Genomic DNA, 21,148 nt, shown 5'->3' on the forward strand with positions numbered 1-21,148 from the left:
TAGCGGGAATGAGCCTCTCCTGCAACTCCGACAGTGGATCATTTCCAGTACCTCATAGGGTAGTGGGAATGAGCCGCTCCTGCAACTCCAACAGTTGATCATTTCCAGTATCGCCTGCGGTAGCGGGAATGAGCAGCTCCTGCAACTCTGACATTTTATCATTTCCAGTACCTCGTAAGGTAGCGGGAATGAGCTGCTCCTGCAACTCCAACAGTTGATCATTTCCAGTACCTCGTAGAGTAGCTGGAATGAGCAGCATTTCCAGTATCTCCTACGGTAGCGGGAATGAGCAGCTCCTGCAACTCTGACAGATGATAATTTCCAGTATCTCCTGGGGTAGCAGGAATGAGCAGATCCTGCAACTCAGACAGTTGATCATTTCCAGTATCTCCTAGGGTAGCGGTAATGAGTAGCTCCTGAAACTCCGACAGTTGATAATTTCCACTATCTCCTACAGTAGCGGGAATGAGCAGCTCCTGCAACTCCGACAGTTGATAATTTCCAATATCTCCTAGTGTAGCGGCAATGGGCAGCTCCTGCAACTCAGACTGTTGATCATTTCCAGGATCTCCTAGGGTAGCGGGAATGAGCAGCTCCTGCAACTCAGACAGTTGATCATTTCCAGTATCTCCTAGGGTAGCGGGAATGAGCAGCTCCTGCAAATCCGACAGTTGATAATTTCCAGTATCTCCTAGGGTAGCGGTAATGAGTAGCTCCTGCAACTCCGACAGTTGATAATTTCCAGTATCTCCTACAGTAGCGGGAATGAGCAGCTCCTGCAACTCCGACAGTTGATAATTTCCAATATCTCCTAGTGTTGCGGCAATGGGCAGCTCCTGCAACTCAGACTGTTGATCATTTCCAGTATCTCCTAGGGTAGCGGGAATGAGCAGCTCCTGCAACTCAGACAGTTGATCATTTCCAGTATCTCTTAGGGTAGCGGGAATGAGCAGTTCCTGCAAATCCGACAGTTGATCTTTTCCCGTATCTCCAACAGTAGCGGGAATGAGCAGCTCCTGCAACTCTGACAGTTGATAATTTCCCATATCCCCAATGGTAGCGGGAATGAGCAACTCCTGCAAGTCCGATAGATGATCATTTCCAGTATCTCCTATGGTAGCGGGAATGAGCAGCTCCTGCAACTCCGAAAGTTGATCATTTCCAGTATCTCCTAAGGTAGCGGGAATGAGCTGCTCCTGCATCTCCGACAGTGGATCATTTCCAGTACCTCATAGGGTAGCGGGAATGAGCCTCTCCTGCAACTCCGACAGTGGATCATTTCCAGTACCTCATAGGGTAGCGGGAATGAGCCTCTTCTGCAACTCCGACAGTTGATAATTTCCAGTATCTCCTAGGGTAGCGGGAATGAGCAGCTCCTGCAACTCCGACATTTTATCATTTCCAGTACCTCGTAAGTTAGCGGGAATGAGCTGCTCCTGCAACTCCGACAGTTGACCATTTCCAGTACCTCGTAGAGTAGCGGGAATGAGCAGCATTTCCAGTATCTCCTACGGTAGCGGGAATGAGCAGCTCCTGCAACTCTGACAGTTGATCATTTCCAGTATCTCCTGGGGTAGCAGGAATGAGCAGCTCCTGCAACTCAGACAGTTGATCATTTCCAGGATCTCCTATGGTAGCGGGAATGAGCAGCTCCTGCAACTCCGACAGTTGATAATTTCAGTATCTCCTAGGGTAGCGGTAATGAGTAGCTCCTGCAACTCCGACAGTTGATTATTTCCAGTATCTCCTACAGTAGCGGGAATGAGCAGCTCCTGCAACTCCGACAGTTGATAATTTCCAATATCTCCTAGTGTAGCGGGAATGGGCAGCTCCTGCAACTCAGACAGTTGATCATTTCCAGTATCTCCTAGGGTAGCGGGAATGAGCAGCTCCTGCAACTCAGACAGATGATCATTTCCAGTATCTCCTAGGGTAGCGGGAGTGAGCAGCTCCTGCAACTCTGACAGTTGATAATTTCCCATATCCCCAATGGTAGCGGGAATGAGCAACTCCTGCAAGTCCGACAGATGATCATTTCCAGTGTCTCTTATGGTAGCGGGAATGAGCAGCTCCTGCAACTCCGAAAGTTGATCATTGCCAGTATCTCCTAGTGTAGCGGGAATGGGCAGCTCCTGCAACTCTGACAGTTGATCATTTCCAGTATCTCCTAGAGTAGTGGGAATGGGCAGCTCCTGCAATCCGACAGTTGATCATTTTGAGTATCTCCTAAGGTAGCGGGAATGAGCAGCTTCTGAAACTCCGACAGTGGATCATTTCCAGTACCTCATAGGGTAGCGGGAATGAGCCTCTCATGCAACTCAGACAGTTGATCATTTCCCGTATCTCCAACGGTAGCAGGAATGAACAATTCCTGCAACTCCGACAGTTGATCATTTCCCGTATCTCCAATGGTATCAGGAATGAGCAGCTCCTGCAACTCCGACAGTTGATCATTTCCAGTCTCTCCTAGTGTAGTGGGAATAAGCAGCTCCTGCAACTCCAACAGTTGATAATTTCCAGTATCTCCTAGTGTAGCGGGAATGGGCAGCTCCTGCAACTCCGACAGTTGATCATTTCCAGTACCCCGTAGGGTAGCTGGAATGAGCCACTCCTGCAACTCTGACAGTTGATCATTTCCAGTATCTCCTATGGTAGCGGAAATGAGCAGCTCCTGCAACTCCGACAGTTCATAATTTCCAGTATCTCCTAGGATAGCAGGAATGAGCAGCTCCTGCAACTCCGAGAGTTGATCATTTCCAGTACCTCGTAGTGTAGTGGGAATGAGCTGCTTCTGCAACTCCGACAGTTGATCATTTCCAGTATCTCCTACGGTAGCGGGAATGAGCAGCTCCTGCAACTCCAACAGTTGATCATTTCCAGTATTTCCTACGGTAGCGGGAATGAGCAGCTCCTGCAAATCCAACAGTTTATAATTTCCAGTATCTCGTAGTGTAGTGGGAATGATCAGCTCCTGCAACTCTGACAGTTGATAATTTCCAGTATCTCCTAGTGTAGCGGGAATGGGCAGCTCCTGCAACTCAGGTAGTTGATCATTTCCAGTACCTATTAGGGTAGCGGGTATGAGCCACTCCTACAACTCCGACAGTTGATCATTTCCAATATCGCCTGCGGTAGCGGGAATGAGCAGCTCCTGCAACTCTGACATTTTATCATTTCCAGTACCTCGTAAGGTAGCGGGAATGAGCTGCTCCTGCAACTACGACAGTTGATCATTTCCAGTACCTCGTAGAGTAGCGGGAATGAGCAGCATTTCCAGTATCTCCTAAGGTAGCGGGAATGAGCAGCTCCTGCAACTCTGACAGATGATCATTTCCAGTATCTCCTGGGGTAGCAGGAATGAGCAGATCCTGCAACTCAGACAGTTGATCATTTCCAGGATCTCCTATGGTAGCGGGAATGAGCAGCTCCTGCAACTCCGACAGTTGATAATTTCCAGTATCTCCTAGGGTAGCGGTAATGAGTAGCTCCTGCAACTCCGACAGTTGATAATTTCCAGTATCTCCTACAGTAGCGGGAATGAGCAGCTCCTGCAACTCCGACAGTTGATCATTTCCAGTATTTCCTACGGTAGCGGGAATGAGCAGCTCCTGCAAATCCAACAGTTTATAATTTCCAGTATCTCGTAGTGTAGTGGGAATGATCAGCTCCTGCAACTCTGACAGTTGATAATTTCCAGTATCTCCTAGTGTAGCGGGAATGGGCAGCTCCTGCAACTCAGGTAGTTGATCATTTCCAGTACCTATTAGGGTAGCGGGTATGAGCCACTCCTACAACTCCGACAGTTGATCATTTCCAATATCGCCTGCGGTAGCGGGAATGAGCAGCTCCTGCAACTCTGACATTTTATCATTTCCAGTACCTCGTAAGGTAGCGGGAATGAGCTGCTCCTGCAACTACGACAGTTGATCATTTCCAGTACCTCGTAGAGTAGCGGGAATGAGCAGCATTTCCAGTATCTCCTAAGGTAGCGGGAATGAGCAGCTCCTGCAACTCTGACAGATGATCATTTCCAGTATCTCCTGGGGTAGCAGGAATGAGCAGATCCTGCAACTCAGACAGTTGATCATTTCCAGGATCTCCTATGGTAGCGGGAATGAGCAGCTCCTGCAACTCCGACAGTTGATAATTTCCAGTATCTCCTAGGGTAGCGGTAATGAGTAGCTCCTGCAACTCCGACAGTTGATAATTTCCAGTATCTCCTACAGTAGCGGGAATGAGCAGCTCCTGCAACTCCGACAGTTGATAATTTCCAATATCTCCTAGTGTAGCGGCAATGGGCAGCTCCTGCAACTCAGACTGTTGATCATTTCCAGTATCTCCTAGGGTAGCGGGAATGAGCAGCTCCTGCAACTCAGACAGTTGATCATTTCCAGTATCTCCTAGGGTAGCGGGAATGAGCAGCTCCTGCAAATCCAACAGTTGATCTTTTCCCGTATCTCCAACAGTAGCGGGAATGAGCAGCTCCTGCAACTCTGACAGTTGATAATTTCCCATATCCCCAATGGTAGCGGGAATGAGCAACTCCTGCAAGTCCGATAGATGATCATTTCCAGTATCTCCTATGGTAGCGGGAATGAGCAGCTCCTGCAACTCCGAAAGTTGATCATTGCCAGTATCTCCTAGTGTAGCGGGAATGGGCAGCTCCTGAAACTCCGACAGTTGATCATTTCCAGTATCTCCTAGTGTAGTTGGAATGGGCAGCTCCTGCAACTCCGACAGTTGATCATTTCGAGTATCTCCTAAGGTAGCGGGAATGAGCTGCTCCTGCATCTCCGACAGTGGATCATTTCCAGTACCTCATAGGGTAGCGGGAATGAGCCTCTCCTGCAACTCCGACAGTGGATCATTTCCAGTACCTCATAGGGTAGTGGGAATGAGCCGCTCCTGCAACTCCAACAGTTGATCATTTCCAGTATCGCCTGCGGTAGCGGGAATGAGCAGCTCCTGCAACTCTGACATTTTATCATTTCCAGTACCTCGTAAGGTAGCGGGAATGAGCTGCTCCTGCAACTCCGACAGTTGATCATTTCCAGTACCTCGTAGAGTAGCGGGAATGAGCAGCATTTCCAGTATCTCCTACGGTAGCGGGAATGAGCAGCTCCTGCAACTCTGACAGATGATCATTTCCAGTATCTCCTGGGGTAGCGGGAATGAGCAGCTCCTGCAACTCCGACAGTTGATAATTTCCAGTATCTCCTAGGGTAGCGGTAATGAGTAGCTCCTGCAACTCTGACAGTTGATAATTTCCAGTATCTCCTAGTGAAGCGGGAATGGGCAGCTCCTGCAACTCAGGTAGTTGATCATTTCCAGTACCTATTAGGGTAGCGGGTATGAGCCACTCCTACAACTCCGACAGTTGATCATTTCCAATATCGCCTGCGGTAGCGGGAATGAGCAGCTCCTGCAACTCTGACATTTTATCATTTCCAGTACCTCGTAAGGTAGCGGGAATGAGCTGCTCCTGCAACTACGACAGTTGATCATTTCCAGTACCTCGTAGAGTAGCGGGAATGAGCAGCATTTCCAGTATCTCCTAAGGTAGCGGGAATGAGCAGCTCCTGCAACTCTGACAGATGATCATTTCCAGTATCTCCTGGGGTAGCAGGAATGAGCAGATCCTGCAACTCAGACAGTTGATCATTTCCAGGATCTCCTATGGTAGCGGGAATGAGCAGCTCCTGCAACTCCGACAGTTGATAATTTCCAGTATCTCCTAGGGTAGCGGTAATGAGTAGCTCCTGCAACTCCGACAGTTGATAATTTCCAGTATCTCCTACAGTAGCGGGAATGAGCAGCTCCTGCAACTCCGACAGTTGATAATTTCCAATATCTCCTAGTGTAGCGGCAATGGGCAGCTCCTGCAACTCAGACTGTTGATCATTTCCAGTATCTCCTAGGGTAGCGGGAATGAGCAGCTCCTGCAACTCAGACAGTTGATCATTTCCAGTATCTCCTAGGGTAGCGGGAATGAGCAGCTCCTGCAAATCCAACAGTTGATCTTTTCCCGTATCTCCAACAGTAGCGGGAATGAGCAGCTCCTGCAACTCTGACAGTTGATAATTTCCCATATCCCCAATGGTAGCGGGAATGAGCAACTCCTGCAAGTCCGATAGATGATCATTTCCAGTATCTCCTATGGTAGCGGGAATGAGCAGCTCCTGCAACTCCGAAAGTTGATCATTGCCAGTATCTCCTAGTGTAGCGGGAATGGGCAGCTCCTGAAACTCCGACAGTTGATCATTTCCAGTATCTCCTAGTGTAGTTGGAATGGGCAGCTCCTGCAACTCCGACAGTTGATCATTTCGAGTATCTCCTAAGGTAGCGGGAATGAGCTGCTCCTGCATCTCCGACAGTGGATCATTTCCAGTACCTCATAGGGTAGCGGGAATGAGCCTCTCCTGCAACTCCGACAGTGGATCATTTCCAGTACCTCATAGGGTAGTGGGAATGAGCCGCTCCTGCAACTCCAACAGTTGATCATTTCCAGTATCGCCTGCGGTAGCGGGAATGAGCAGCTCCTGCAACTCTGACATTTTATCATTTCCAGTACCTCGTAAGGTAGCGGGAATGAGCTGCTCCTGCAACTCCGACAGTTGATCATTTCCAGTACCTCGTAGAGTAGCGGGAATGAGCAGCATTTCCAGTATCTCCTACGGTAGCGGGAATGAGCAGCTCCTGCAACTCTGACAGATGATCATTTCCAGTATCTCCTGGGGTAGCGGGAATGAGCAGCTCCTGCAACTCCGACAGTTGATAATTTCCAGTATCTCCTAGGGTAGCGGTAATGAGTAGCTCCTGCAACTCTGACAGTTGATAATTTCCAGTATCTCCTAGTGTAGCGGGAATGGGCAGCTCCTGCAACTCAGGTAGTTGATCATTTCCAGTACCTATTAGGGTAGCGGGTATGAGCCACTCCTACAACTCCGACAGTTGATCATTTCCAATATCGCCTGCGGTAGCGGGAATGAGCAGCTCCTGCAACTCTGACATTTTATCATTTCCAGTACCTCGTAAGGTAGCGGGAATGAGCTGCTCCTGCAACTACGACAGTTGATCATTTCCAGTACCTCGTAGAGTAGCGGGAATGAGCAGCATTTCCAGTATCTCCTAAGGTAGCGGGAATGAGCAGCTCCTGCAACTCTGACAGATGATCATTTCCAGTATCTCCTGGGGTAGCAGGAATGAGCAGATCCTGCAACTCAGACAGTTGATCATTTCCAGGATCTCCTATGGTAGCGGGAATGAGCAGCTCCTGCAACTCCGACAGTTGATAATTTCCAGTATCTCCTAGGGTAGCGGTAATGAGTAGCTCCTGCAACTCCGACAGTTGATAATTTCCAGTATCTCCTACAGTAGCGGGAATGAGCAGCTCCTGCAACTCCGACAGTTGATAATTTCCAATATCTCCTAGTGTAGCGGCAATGGGCAGCTCCTGCAACTCAGACTGTTGATCATTTCCAGTATCTCCTAGGGTAGCGGGAATGAGCAGCTCCTGCAACTCAGACAGTTGATCATTTCCAGTATCTCCTAGGGTAGCGGGAATGAGCAGCTCCTGCAAATCCAACAGTTGATCTTTTCCCGTATCTCCAACAGTAGCGGGAATGAGCAGCTCCTGCAACTCTGACAGTTGATAATTTCCCATATCCCCAATGGTAGCGGGAATGAGCAACTCCTGCAAGTCCGATAGATGATCATTTCCAGTATCTCCTATGGTAGCGGGAATGAGCAGCTCCTACAACTCCGAAAGTTGATCATTGCCAGTATCTCCTAGTGTAGCGGGAATGGGCAGCTCCTGCAACTCCGACAGTTGATCATTTCCAGTATCTCCTAGTGTAGTTGGAATGGGCAGCTCCTGCAACTCCGACAGTTGATCATTTCGAGTATCTCCTAAGGTAGCGGGAATGAGCTGCTCCTGCATCTCCGACAGTGGATCATTTCCAGTACCTCATAGGGTAGCGGGAATGAGCCTCTCCTGCAACTCCGACAGTGGATCATTTCCAGTACCTCATAGGGTAGTGGGAATGAGCCGCTCCTGCAACTCCAACAGTTGATCATTTCCAGTATCGCCTGCGGTAGCGGGAATGAGCAGCTCCTGCAACTCTGACATTTTATCATTTCCAGTACCTCGTAAGGTAGCGGGAATGAGCTGCTCCTGCAACTCCGACAGTTGATCATTTCCAGTACCTCGTAGAGTAGCGGGAATGAGCAGCATTTCCAGTATCTCCTACGGTAGCGGGAATGAGCAGCTCCTGCAACTCTGACAGATGATCATTTCCAGTATCTCCTGGGGTAGCGGGAATGAGCAGCTCCTGCAACTCCGACAGTTGATAATTTCCAGTATCTCCTAGGGTAGCAGTAATGAGTAGCTCCTGCAACTCCGACAGTTGATAATTTCCAGTATCTCCTACAGTAGCGGGAATGAGCAGCTCCTGCAACTCCGACAGTTGATAATTTCCAATATCTCCTAGTGTAGCGGCAATGGGCAGCTCCTGCAACTCAGACTGTTGATCATTTCCAGTATCTCCTACGGTAGCGGGAATGAGCAGCTCTTGCAACTCAGACAGTTGATCATTTCCAGTATCTCCTAGGGTAGCGGGAATGAGCAGCTCCTGCAAATCCGACAGTTGATCTTTTCCCGTATCTCCAACAGTAGCGGGAATGAGCAGCTCCTGCAACTCTGACAGTTGATAATTTCCCATATCCCCAATGGTAGCGGGAATGAGCAACTCCTGCAAGTACGATAGATGATCATTTCCAGTATCTCCTATGGTAGCGGGAATGAGCAGCTCCTGCAACTCCGACAGTTGATCATTTCCAGTATCTCCTAGTGTAGATGGAATGGGCAGCTCCTGCAACTCCGACAGTTGATCATTTCGAGTATCTCCTAAGGTAGCGGGAATGAGCTGCTCCTGCATCTCCGACAGTGGATCATTTCCAGTACCTCATAGGGTAGCGGGAATGAGCCTCTCCTGCAACTCCGACAGTGGATCATTTCCAGTACCTCATAGGGTAGTGGGAATGAGCCGCTCCTGCAACTCCAACAGTTGATCATTTCCAGTATCGCCTGCGGTAGCGGGAATGAGCAGCTCCTGCAACTCTGACATTTTATCATTTCCAGTACCTCGTAAGGTAGCGGGAATGAGCTGCTCCTGCAACTCCAACAGGTGATCATTTCCAGTACCTCTTAGAGTAGCGGGAATGAGCAGCATTTCCAGAATCTCCTACGGTAGCGGGAATGAGCAGCTCCTGCAACTCTGACAGATGATCATTTCCAGTATCTCCTGGGGTAGCAGGAATGAGCAGATCCTGCAACTCAGACAGTTGATAATTTCCAGTATCTCCTAGGGTAGCGGTAATGAGTAGCTCCTGAAACTCCGACAGTTGATAATTTCCACTATCTCCTACAGTAGCGGGAATGAGCAGCTCCTGCAACTCCGACAGTTGATAATTTCCAATATCTCCTAGTGTAGCGGCAATGGGCAGCTCCTGCAACTCAGACTGTTGATCATTTCCAGGATCTCCTAGGGTAGCGGGAATGAGCAGCTCCTGCAACTCAGACAGTTGATCATTTCCAGTATCTCCTAGGGTAGCGGGAATGAGCAGCTCCTGCAAATCCGACAGTTGATAATTTCCAGTATCTCCTAGGGTAGCGGTAATGAGTAGCTCCTGCAACTCCGACAGTTGATAATTTCCAGTATCTCCTACAGTAGCGGGAATGAGCAGCTCCTGCAACTCCGACAGTTGATAATTTCCAATATCTCCTAGTGTAGCGGCAATGGGCAGCTCCTGCAACTCAGACTGTTGATCATTTCCAGTATCTCCTAGGGTAGCGGGAATGAGCAGCTCCTGCAACTCAGACAGTTGATCATTTCCAGTATCTCCTAGGGTAGCGGGAATGAGCAGCTCCTGCAAATCCGACAGTTGATCTTTTCCCGTATCTCCAACAGTAGCGGGAATGAGCAGCTCCTGCAACTCTGACAGTTGATAATTTCCCATATCCCCAATGGTAGCGGGAATGAGCAACTCCTGCAAGTCCGATAGATGATCATTTCCAGTATCTCCTATGGTAGCGGGAATGAGCAGCTCCTGCAACTCCGAAAGTTGATCATTGCCAGTATCTCCTATTGTAGCGGGAATGGGCAGCTCCTGCAACTCCGACAGTTGATCATTTCCAGTATCTCCTAAGGTAGCGGGAATGAGCTGCTCCTGCATCTCCGACAGTGGATCACTTCCAGTACCTCATAGGGTAGCGGGAATGAGCCTCTCCTGCAACTCCGACAGTGGATCATTTCCAGTACCTCATAGGGTAGCGGGAATGAGCCTCTCCTGCAACTCCGACAGTTGATAATTTCCAGTATCTCCTAGGGTAGCGGGAATGAGCAGCTCCTGCAACTCCGACATTTTATCATTTCCAGTACCTCGTAAGTTAGCGGGAATGAGCTGCTCCTGCAACTCCGACAGTTGACCCTTTCCAGTACCTCGTAGAGTAGCGGGAATGAGCAGCATTTCCAGTATCTCCTACGGTAGCGGGAATGAGCAGCTCCTGCAACTCTGACAGTTGATCATTTCCAGTATCTCCTGGGGTAGCAGGAATGAGCAGCTCCTGCAACTCAGACAGTTGATCATTTCCAGGATCTCCTATGGTAGCGGGAATGAGCAGCTCCTGCAACTCCGACAGTTGATAATTTCAGTATCTCCTAGGGTAGCGGTAATGAGTAGCTCCTGCAACTCCGACAGTTGATTATTTCCAGTATCTCCTACAGTAGCGGGAATGAGCAGCTCCTGCAACTCCGACAGTTGATAATTTCCAATATCTCCTAGTGTAGCGGGAATGGGCAGCTCCTGCAACTCAGACAGTTGATCATTTCCAGTATCTCCTAGGGTAGCGGGAATGAGCAGCTCCTGCAACTCAGACAGATGATCATTTCCAGTATCTCCTAGGGTAGCGGGAGTGAGCAGCTCCTGCAACTCTGACAGTTGATAATTTCCCATATCCCCAATGGTAGCGGGAATGAGCAACTCCTGCAAGTCCGACAGATGATCATTTCCAGTGTCTCCCATGGTAGCGGGAATGAGCAGCTCCTGCAACTCCGAAAGTTGATCATTGCCAGTATCTCCTAGTGTAGCGGGAATGGGCAGCTCCTGCAACTCTGACAGTTGATCATTTCCAGTATCTCCTAGTGTAGTGGGAATGGGCAGCTCCTGCAACTCCGACAGTTGATAATTTCGAGTATCTCCTAAGGTAGCGGGAATGAGCAGCTCCTGCATCTCCGACAGTGGATCATTTCCAGTACCTCATAGGGTAGCGGGAATGAGCCTCTCCTGAAACTCCGACAGTTGATCATTTTCCGTATCTCCAACGGTAGCAGGAATGAACAACTCCTGCAACTCCGACAGTTGATAATTTCCCGTATCTCCAATGGTAGCAGGAACGAGCAGCTCCTGCAACTTCGACAGTTGATCATGTCCAGTATCTCCTAGTGTAGAGGGAATGGGCAGCTCCTGCAACTCCAACAGTTAATCATTTCCATTATCTCCTAGTGTAGTGGGAATGGGCAGCTCCTGCAACTCCGACAGTTGATCATTTCCAGTACCTCATAGGGTAGCTGGAATGAGCCACTCCTGCAACTCCGACAGTTGATCATTTCCAGTATCTCCTACGGTAGCAGGAATGAGCAGCTCCTGCAACTCTGACAGTTCATCATTTCCAGTATCTCCTAGGATAGTGGGAATGAGCAGCTCCTGCAACTCCGACAGTTGATAATTTCCAGTATCTCCTAGGGTAGCGGTAATGAGTAGCTCCTGCAACTCCGACAGTTGATAATTTCCAGTATCTCCTACAGTAGCGGGAATGAGCAGCTCCTGCAACTCCGACAGTTGATAATTTCCAATATCTCCTAGTGTAGCGGCAATGGGCAGCTCCTGCAACTCAGACTGTTGATCATTTCCAGTATCTCCTACGGCAGCGGGAATGAGCAGCTCCTGCAACTCAGACAGTTGATCATTTCCAGTATCTCCTAGGGTAGCGGGAATGAGCAGCTCCTGCAAATCCGACAGTTGATCATTTCCAATATCTCCTAGTGTAGCGGGAATGGGCAGCTCCTGCAACTCAGACAGTTGATCATTTCCAGTATCTCCTAGGGTAGCGGGAATGAGCAGCTCCTGCAACTCAGACAGATGATCATTTCCAGTATCTCCTAGGGTAGCGGGAGTGAGCAGCTCCTGCAACTCTGACAGTTGATAATTTCCCATATCCCCAATGGTAGCGGGAATGAGCAACTCCTGCAAGTCCGACAGATGATCATTTCCAGTGTCTCCTATGGTAGCGGGAATGAGCAGCTCCTGCAACTCCGAAAGTTGATCATTGCCAGTATCTCCTAGTGTAGCGGGAATGGGCAGCTCCTGCAACTCTGACAGTTGATCATTTCCAGTATCTCCTAGTGTAGTGGGAATGGGCAGCTCCTGCAACTCCGCCAGTTGATAATTTCGAGTATCTCCTAAGGTAGCGGGAATGAGCAGCTCCTGCATCTCCGACAGTGGATCATTTCCAGTACCTCATAGGGTAGCGGGAATGAGCCTCTCCTGAAACTCCGACAGTTGATCATTTTCCGTATCTCCAACGGTAGCAGGAATGAACAACTCCTGCAACTCCGACAGTTGATAATTTCCCGTATCTCCAATGGTAGCAGGAACGAGCAGCTCCTGCAACTTCGACAGTTGATCATGTCCAGTATCTCCTAGTGTAGAGGGAATGGGCAGCTCCTGCAACTCCAACAGTTAATCATTTCCATTATCTCCTAGTGTAGTGGGAATGGGCAGCTCCTGCAACTCCGACAGTTGATCATTTCCAGTACCTCATAGGGTAGCTGGAATGAGCCACTCCTGCAACTCCGACAGTTGATCATTTCCAGTATCTCCTACGGTAGCAGGAATGAGCAGCTCCTGCAACTCTGACAGTTCATCATTTCCAGTATCTCCTAGGATAGTGGGAATGAGCAGCTCCTGCAACTCCGACAGTTGATAATTTCCAGTATCTCCTAGGGTAGCGGTAATGAGTAGCTCCTGCAACTCCGACAGTTGATAATTTCCAGTATCTCCTACAGTAGCGGGAATGAGCAGCTCCTGCAACTCCGACAGTTGGTAATTTCCAATATCTCCTAGTGTAGCGGCAATGGGCAGCTCCTGCAACTCAGACTGTTGATCATTTCCAGTATCTCCTACGGCAGCGGGAATGAGCAGCTCCTGCAACTCAGACAGTTGATCATTTCCAGTATCTCCTAGGGTAGCGGGAATGAGCAGCTCCTGCAAATCCGACAGTTGATCATTTCCAATATCTCCTAGTGTAGCGGGAATGGGCAGCTCCTGCAACTCAGACAGTTGATCATTTCCAGTATCTCCTAGGGTAGCGGGAATGAGCAGCTCCTGCAACTCAGACAGATGATCATTTCCAGTATCTCCTAGGGTAGCGGGAGTGAGCAGCGCCTGCAACTCTGACAGTTGATAATTTCCCATATCCCCAATGGTAGCGGGAATGAGCAACTCCTGCAAGTCCGACAGATGATCATTTCCAGTGTCTCCTATGGTAGCGGGAATGAGCAGCTCCTGCAACTCCGAAAGTTGATCATTGCCAGTATCTCCTAGTGTAGCGGGAATGGGCAGCTCCTGCAACTCTGACAGTTGATCATTTCCAGTATCTCCTAATGTAGTGGGAATGGGCAGCTCCTGCAACTCCGCCAGTTGATAATTTCGAGTATCTCCTAAGGTAGCGGGAATGAGCAGCTCCTGCATCTCCGACAGTGGATCATTTCCAGTACCTCATAGGGTAGCGGGAATGAGCCTCTCCTGAAACTCCGACAGTTGATCATTTTCCGTATCTCCAACGGTAGCAGGAATGAACAACTCCTGCAACTCCGACAGTTGATAATTTCCCGTATCTCCAATGGTAGCAGGAACGAGCAGCTCCTGCAACTTCGACAGTTGATCATGTCCAGTATCTCCTAGTGTAGAGGGAATGGGCAGCTCCTGCAACTCCAACAGTTAATCATTTCCATTATCTCCTAGTGTAGCGGGAATGGGCAGCTCCTGCAAATCCGACAGTTGATCATTTCCAGTACCTCATAGGGTAGCTGGAATGAGCCACTCCTGCAACTCCGACAGTTGATCATTTCCAGTATCTCCTACGGTAGCAGGAATGAGCAGCTCCTGCAACTCTGACAGTTCATCATTTCCAGTATCTCCTAGGATAGTGGGAATGAGCAGCTCCTGCAACTCCGACAGTTGATAATTTCCAGTATCTCCTAGGGTAGCGGTAATGAGTAGCTCCTGCAACTCCGACAGTTGATAATTTCCAGTATCTCCTACAGTAGCGGGAATGAGCAGCTCCTGCAACTCCGACAGTTGATAATTTCCAATATCTCCTAGTGTAGCGGCAATGGGCAGCTCCTGCAACTCAGACTGTTGATCATTTCCAGTATCTCCTACGGTAGCGGGAATGAGCAGCTCCTGCAACTCAGACAGTTGATCATTTCCAGTATCTCCTAGGGTAGCGGGAATGAGCAGCTCCTGAAAATCCGACAGTTGATCTTTTCCCGTATCTCCAACAGTAGCGGGAATGAGCAGCTCCTGCAACTCTGACAGTTGATAATTTCCCATATCCCCAATGGTAGCGGGAATGAGCAACTCCTGCAAGTCCGATAGATGATCATTTCCAGTATCTCCTATGGTAGCGGGAATGAGCAGCTCCTGCAACTCCGAAAGTTGATCATTGCCAGTATCTCCTAGTGTAGCGGGAATGGGCAGCTCCTGCAACTCCGACAGTTGATCATTTCCAGTATCTCCTAGTGTAGTTGGAATGGGCAGCTCCTGCAACTCCGACAGTTGATCATTTCGAGTATCTCCTAAGGTAGCGGGAATGAGCTGCTCCTGCATCTCCGACAGTGGATCATTTCCAGTACCTCATAGGGTAGCGGGAATGAGCCTCTCCTGCAACTCCGACAGTGGATCATTTCCAGTACCTCATAGGGTAGTGGGAATGAGCCGCTCCTGCAACTCCAACCGTTGATCATTTCCAGTATCGCCTGCGGTAGCGGGAATGAGCAGCTCCTGCAACTCTGACATTTTATCATTTCCAGTACCTCATAAGGTAGCGGGAATGAGCTGCTCCTGCAACTCCAACAGTTGATCATTTCCAGTACCTCGTAGAGTAGCGGGAATGAGCAGCATTTCCAGTATCTCCTACGGTAGCGGGAATGAGCAGCTCCTGCAACTCTGACAGATGATCATTTCCAGTATCTCCTGGGGTAGCAGGAATGAGCAGATCCTGCAACTCAGACAGTTGATAATTTCCAGTATCTCCTAGGGTAGCGGTAATGAGTAGCTCCTGCAACTCCGACAGTTGATAATTTCCACTATCTCCTACAGTAGCGGGAATGAGCAGCTCCTGCAACTCCGACAGTTGATAATTTCCAATATCTCCTAGTGTAGCGGCAATGGGCAGCTCCTGCAACTCAGACTGTTGATCATTTCCAGTATCTCCTAGGGTAGCGGGAATGAGCAGCTCCTGCAACTCAGACAGTTGATCATTTCCAGTATCTCCTAGGGTAGCGGGAATGAGCAGCTCCTGCAAATCCGACAGTTGATAATTTCCAGTATCTCCTAGGGTAGCGGTAATGAGTAGCTCCTGCAACTCCGACAGTTGATAATTTCCAGTATCTCCTACAGTAGCGGGAATGAGCAGCTCCTGCAACTCCGACAGTTGATAATTTCCAATATCTCCTAGTGTAGCGGCAATGGGCAGCTCCTGCAACTCAGACTGTTGATCATTTCCAGTATCTCCTAGGGTAGCGGGAATGAGCAGCTCCTGCAAATCCGACAGTTGATCTTTTCCCGTATCTCCAACAGTAGCGGGAATGAGCAGCTCCTGCAACTCTGACAGTTGATAATTTCCCATATCCCCAATGGTAGCGGGAATGAGCAACTCCTGCAGGTCCGATAGATGATCATTTCCAGTATCTCCTATGGTAGCGGGAATGAGCAGCTCCTGCAACTCCGAAAGTTGATCATTGCCAGTATCTCCTAGTGTAGCGGGAATGGGCAGCTCCTGCAACTCCGACAGTTGATCATTTCCAGTATCTCCTAAGGTAGCGGGAATGGGCAGCTCCTGCAACTCCGACAGTTGATAATTTCGAGTATCTCCTAAGGTAGCGGGAATGAGCAGCTCCTGCATCTCCGACAGTGGATCATTTCCAGTACCTCATAGGGTAGCGGGAATGAGCCTCTCCTGAAACTCCGACAGTTGATCATTTTCCGTATCTCCAACGGTAGCAGGAATGAACAACTCCTGCAACTCCGACAGTTGATCATGTCCAGTATCTCCTAGTGTAGAGGGAATGGGCAGCTCCTGCAACTCCAACAGTTAATCATTTCCATTATCTCCTAGTGTAGCGGGAATGGGCAGCTCCTGCAACTCCGACAGTTGATCATTTCCAGTACCTCATAGGGTAGCTGGAATGAGCCACTCCTGCAACTCCGACAGTTGATCATTTCCAGTATCTCCTACGGTAGCGGGAATGAGCAGCTCCTGCAACTCCGACAGTTCATCATTTCCAGTATCTCCTAGGATAGTGGGAATGAGCAGCTCCTGCAACTCTGACAGTTGATCATTTCCAATATCTCCTATGCTAGTGGGAATGAGCAGCATTTCCAGTATCTCCTACGGTAGCGGGAATGAGCAGCTCCTTAAACTCCAACAGTTGATCATTTCCAGTATCTCCTAGGGTAGCAGTAATGAACAGCTTCTGCAAATCCAACAGTTTATAATTTCCAGTATCTCGTAGGGTAGTGGGAATGAGCAGCTCCTGCAACTCTGACAGTTGATAATTTCCAGTATCTCCTAGTGTAGTGGGAATGGACAACTCCTGCAACTCAGACTGTTGATCATTTCCAGTAACTCCTCGGGTAGCGGGAATGAGCAGCTCCTGCAACTCAGACAGTTGATCATTTCCAGTACCTCGTAGAGTAGCAGGAATGAGCTGCTCCTGCAACTCCGACAGTTGATCACTTCCAATAGCTACTATGGTAGCGGGAATGAGCAGATCCTGCAAATCCAACAGTTTATCATTTCCAGTATCTCGTAGGGTAGTGGGAATGAGTAGCTCCTGCAACTCCGAAAGTTGATAATTTCCAGTATCTCCTATTGTAGCGGGAATGGGCAGCTCCTGCAACTCAGGCAATTGATAATTTCCAGTATATCCTAGCATAGCGGGAATGAGCAGCTCCTGCAACTCAGACAGTTCATCATTTCCAGTACCTCGTAGGGTAGCGGGAATGAGCCACTCCTGCAACTCCGACAGTTGATCATTTCCAATATCTTCTACGGTAGCGGGAATGAGCAGCTCCTGCAACTCTGACAATTGATCATTTCCAGTATCTCCTAGTGTAGCGGGAATGAGCAGCTCCTGCAACTCCGACAGTTGATCATTTCCAGTATCTCCTGCGATAGCGCGAATGAGCAGCATTTCCAGTATCTCCTACTGTAGTGGGAATGAGCAGCTCCTGCAACTCTGACAGTTGATAATTTCCAGTATCTCCTAGTGTAGGAGGAATGGGCAGCTCCTACAACTCAGGCAGTTGATCATTTCCAGTATCTCCTAGGGTAGCGGGAATGAGCAGCTCCTGCAACTCAGACAGTTGATAATTTCCAATACCTCGTAGGGTAGCGGGAATGAGCCGCTCCTGCAACTCCGACAGTTGATCATTTCCAATATCTTCTATGGTAGTGGGAATGAGCAGCTCCTGCAACTCCGACAGTTGATCATTTCCAGCATCTCCTAGTGTAGCGGGAATGGGCAGCTCCTGCAACTCCGACAATTGATCATTTCCAGTATCTCCTAGGGTAGCGGGAATGAGCAGCTCCTGCAACTCTGACAGTTGATCATTTCCAATACCTCGTAGGGTAGTGGAAATGGGCCGCTCCTGCAACTCCGACAGTTGATCATTTTCAGTATCTCCTACGGTAGCGGGAAAGAGCAACTCATGCAACTCCGACAGTTGATCATTTCCAGTATCTCCTACGGTAGCAGGAATGAGCAGCATTTCCAGTATCTCCTACGGTAGCAGGAATGAGCAACTCCTGCAAGTCCGACAGATGATAATTTCCAGTATCTCCTACGGTAGCAGGAATGAGCAGCTCCTGCAACTCCCACAGTTGATCATTGCGAGCATCTCCTAGTGTAGCAGGAATGGGCAGCTCCTGCAACTCCGACAGTTGATCATTTCCAGTATCTCCTAGTGTAGTGGGAATGGGCAGCTCCTACAACTCCGGCAGTTGATCATTTTGGGTATCTCCTAGTGTAGCAGGAATGGGCAGCTCCTGCAACTCAGACAGTTGACCATTTCCAGTATCTCCTAGGGTAACGGGAATGAGCAGGTCCTGCAACTCAGACAGTTGATCATTTCCAGTATCTCCCAGGGTAGCGGGAATGAGCAGCTCCTGCAACCCAGACAGTTGATAATTTCCAGTATCTCCTAGCATAGCGGGAATGTGCAGCTCCTGCAACTCCGACAGTTGATAATTTCCAGTACCTTGTAGGGTAGCGGGAATGAGCTGCTCCTGCAACTCTGACAGTTGATCATTTCCAGTATCTCGTAGGGTAGTGGGAATCAGCAGCTCCTGCAACTCTGACAGTTGATAATTTCCAGTATCTCCTAGTGTAGGGGGAATGGGCAGCTCCTACAACTCAGGCAGTTGATCATTTCCAGTATCTCCTAGGGTAGTGGGAATGAGCAGCTCCTGCAACTCAGACAGTTGATAATTTCCAATACCTCGTAGGGTAGCGGGAATGAGCCGCTCCTGCAACTCCCACAGTTGATCATTGCGAGCATCTCCTAGTGTAGCAGGAATGGGCAGCTCCTGCAACTCCGACAGTTGATCATTTCCAGTATCTCCTAGTGTAGTGGGAATGGGCAGCTCCTACAACTCCGGCAGTTGATCATTTTGGGTATCTCCTAGTGTAGCGGGAATGGGCAGCTCCTGCAACTCAGACAGTTGACCATTTCCAGTATCTCCTAGGGTAACGGGAATGAGCAGGTCCTGCAACTCAGACAGTTGATCATTTCCAGTATCTCCCAGGGTAGCGGGAATGAGCAGCTCCTGCAACCCAGACAGTTGATAATTTCCAGTATCTCCTAGCATAGCGGGAATGTGCAGCTCCTGCAACTCCGACAGTTGATCATTTCCAGTACCTCGTAGGGTAGCGGGAATGAGCCGCTCCTGCAACTCTGACAGTTGATCATTTCCAGTATCTCTTATGGTAGCGGGAATGTGCAACTCCGACAGTTCATCATTTCCAGTATCTGCTACCGTAGAGGTAATAAGCAGCTCCTGAAACTCTGACAGTTGATAATTTCCAGTACCTTGTAGGGTAGCAGGAATGAGCTGCTCCTGCAACTCTGACAGTTGATCATTTCCAGTATCTCCTACGGTAGCGAGAATGAGCAGCTCCTGCAAATCCAACAGTTTATAATTTCCAGTATCTCGTAGGGTAGTGGGAATCAGCAGCTCCTGCAACTCCGACAGTTGATAATTTCCAGTATCTCCTAGTGTAGGGGGAATGGGCAGCTCCTACAACTCAGGCAGTTGATCATTTCCGGTATCTCCTAGGGTAGCGGGAATGAGCAGCTCCTGCAACTCAGACAGTTGATAATTTCCAATACCTCGTAGGGTAGCGGGAATGAGCCGCACCTGCAACTCCGACAGTTGATCATTTCCAATATCTTCTACGGTAGTGGGAATGAGCAGCTCCTGCAACTCCGACAGTTGATCATTTCCAGCATCTCCTAGTGTAGCGGGAATGGGCAGCTCCTGCAACTCCGACAATTGATCATTTCCAGTATCTCCTAGGGTAGCGGGAATGAGCAGCTCCTGCAACTCTGACAGTTGATCATTTCCAATACCTCATAGGGTAGTGGAAATGGGCCGCTCCTGCAACTCCGACAGTTGATCATTTTCAGTATCTCCTACGGTAGTGGGAAAGAGCAACTCATGCAACTCCGATAGTTGATCATTTCCAGTATCTCCTACGGTAGCAGGAATGAGCAGCATTTCCAGTATCTCTTACGGTAGCAGGAATGAGCAACTCCTGCAAGTCCGACAGATGATAATTTCCAGTATCTCCTACGGTAGCAGGAATGAGCAGCTCCTGCAACTCCCACAGTTGATCATTGCGAGCATCTCCTAGTGTAGCAGGAATGGGCAGCTCCTGCAACTCCGACAGTTGATCATTTCCAGTATCTCCTAGTGTAGTGGGAATGGGCAGCTCCTGCAACTCCGGCAGTTGATCATTTTGGGTATCTCCTAGTGTAGCGGGAATGGGCAGCTCCTGCAACTCAGACAGTTGATCATTTCCAGTATCTCCCAGGGTAGCGGGAATGAGCAGCTCCTGCAACCCCGACAGTTGATAATTTCCAGTATCTCCTAGCATAGCGGGAATGAGCAGCTCCTGCAACTCCGACAGTTGATCATTTCCAGTACCTCGTAGGGTAGCGGGAATGAGCCGCTCCTGCAACTCTGACAGTTGATCATTTCCAGTATCTCTTATGGTAGCGGGAATGTGCAACTCCGACAGTTCATCATTTCCAGTATCTGCTACCGTAGAGGGAATAAGCAGCTCCTGAAACTCTGACAGTTGATAATTTCCAGTACCTTGTAGGGTAGCGGGAATGAGCTGCTCCTGCAACTCTGACAGTTGATCATTTCCAGTATCTCCTACGGTAGCGGGAATGAGCAGCATTTCCAGTATCTGCTACCGTAGAGGGAATAAGCAGCTCCTGAAACTCTGACAGTTGATCATTTCAAATACCTTGTAGAGTAGCGAAAATGAGCCGACAGTTCATCATTTCTAATATCTCCTACGGTAGCGGGAATGAGCAGCTCCTGCAACTCTGACAGTTCATCATTTCTAGTATCTCCTACGGTAGTGGGAATGAGCAGCTCCTGCAAATCCAACAGTTTATAATTTCCAGTATCTCATAGGGTAGCAGGAATGATCAGCTCCTGCAACTCCGACAGTTAATAATTTCCAGTATCTCCTAGTGTAGCGAGAATGGGCAGCTCCTGCAACTCAGGCAG

The sequence above is a fragment of the Ambystoma mexicanum genome, chromosome 9 (assembly GCF_040938575.1).
Source record: "Ambystoma mexicanum isolate Mex_15411 chromosome 9, UKY_AmexF1_1, whole genome shotgun sequence".
Lineage (NCBI taxonomy): Eukaryota > Metazoa > Chordata > Amphibia > Caudata > Ambystomatidae > Ambystoma > Ambystoma mexicanum.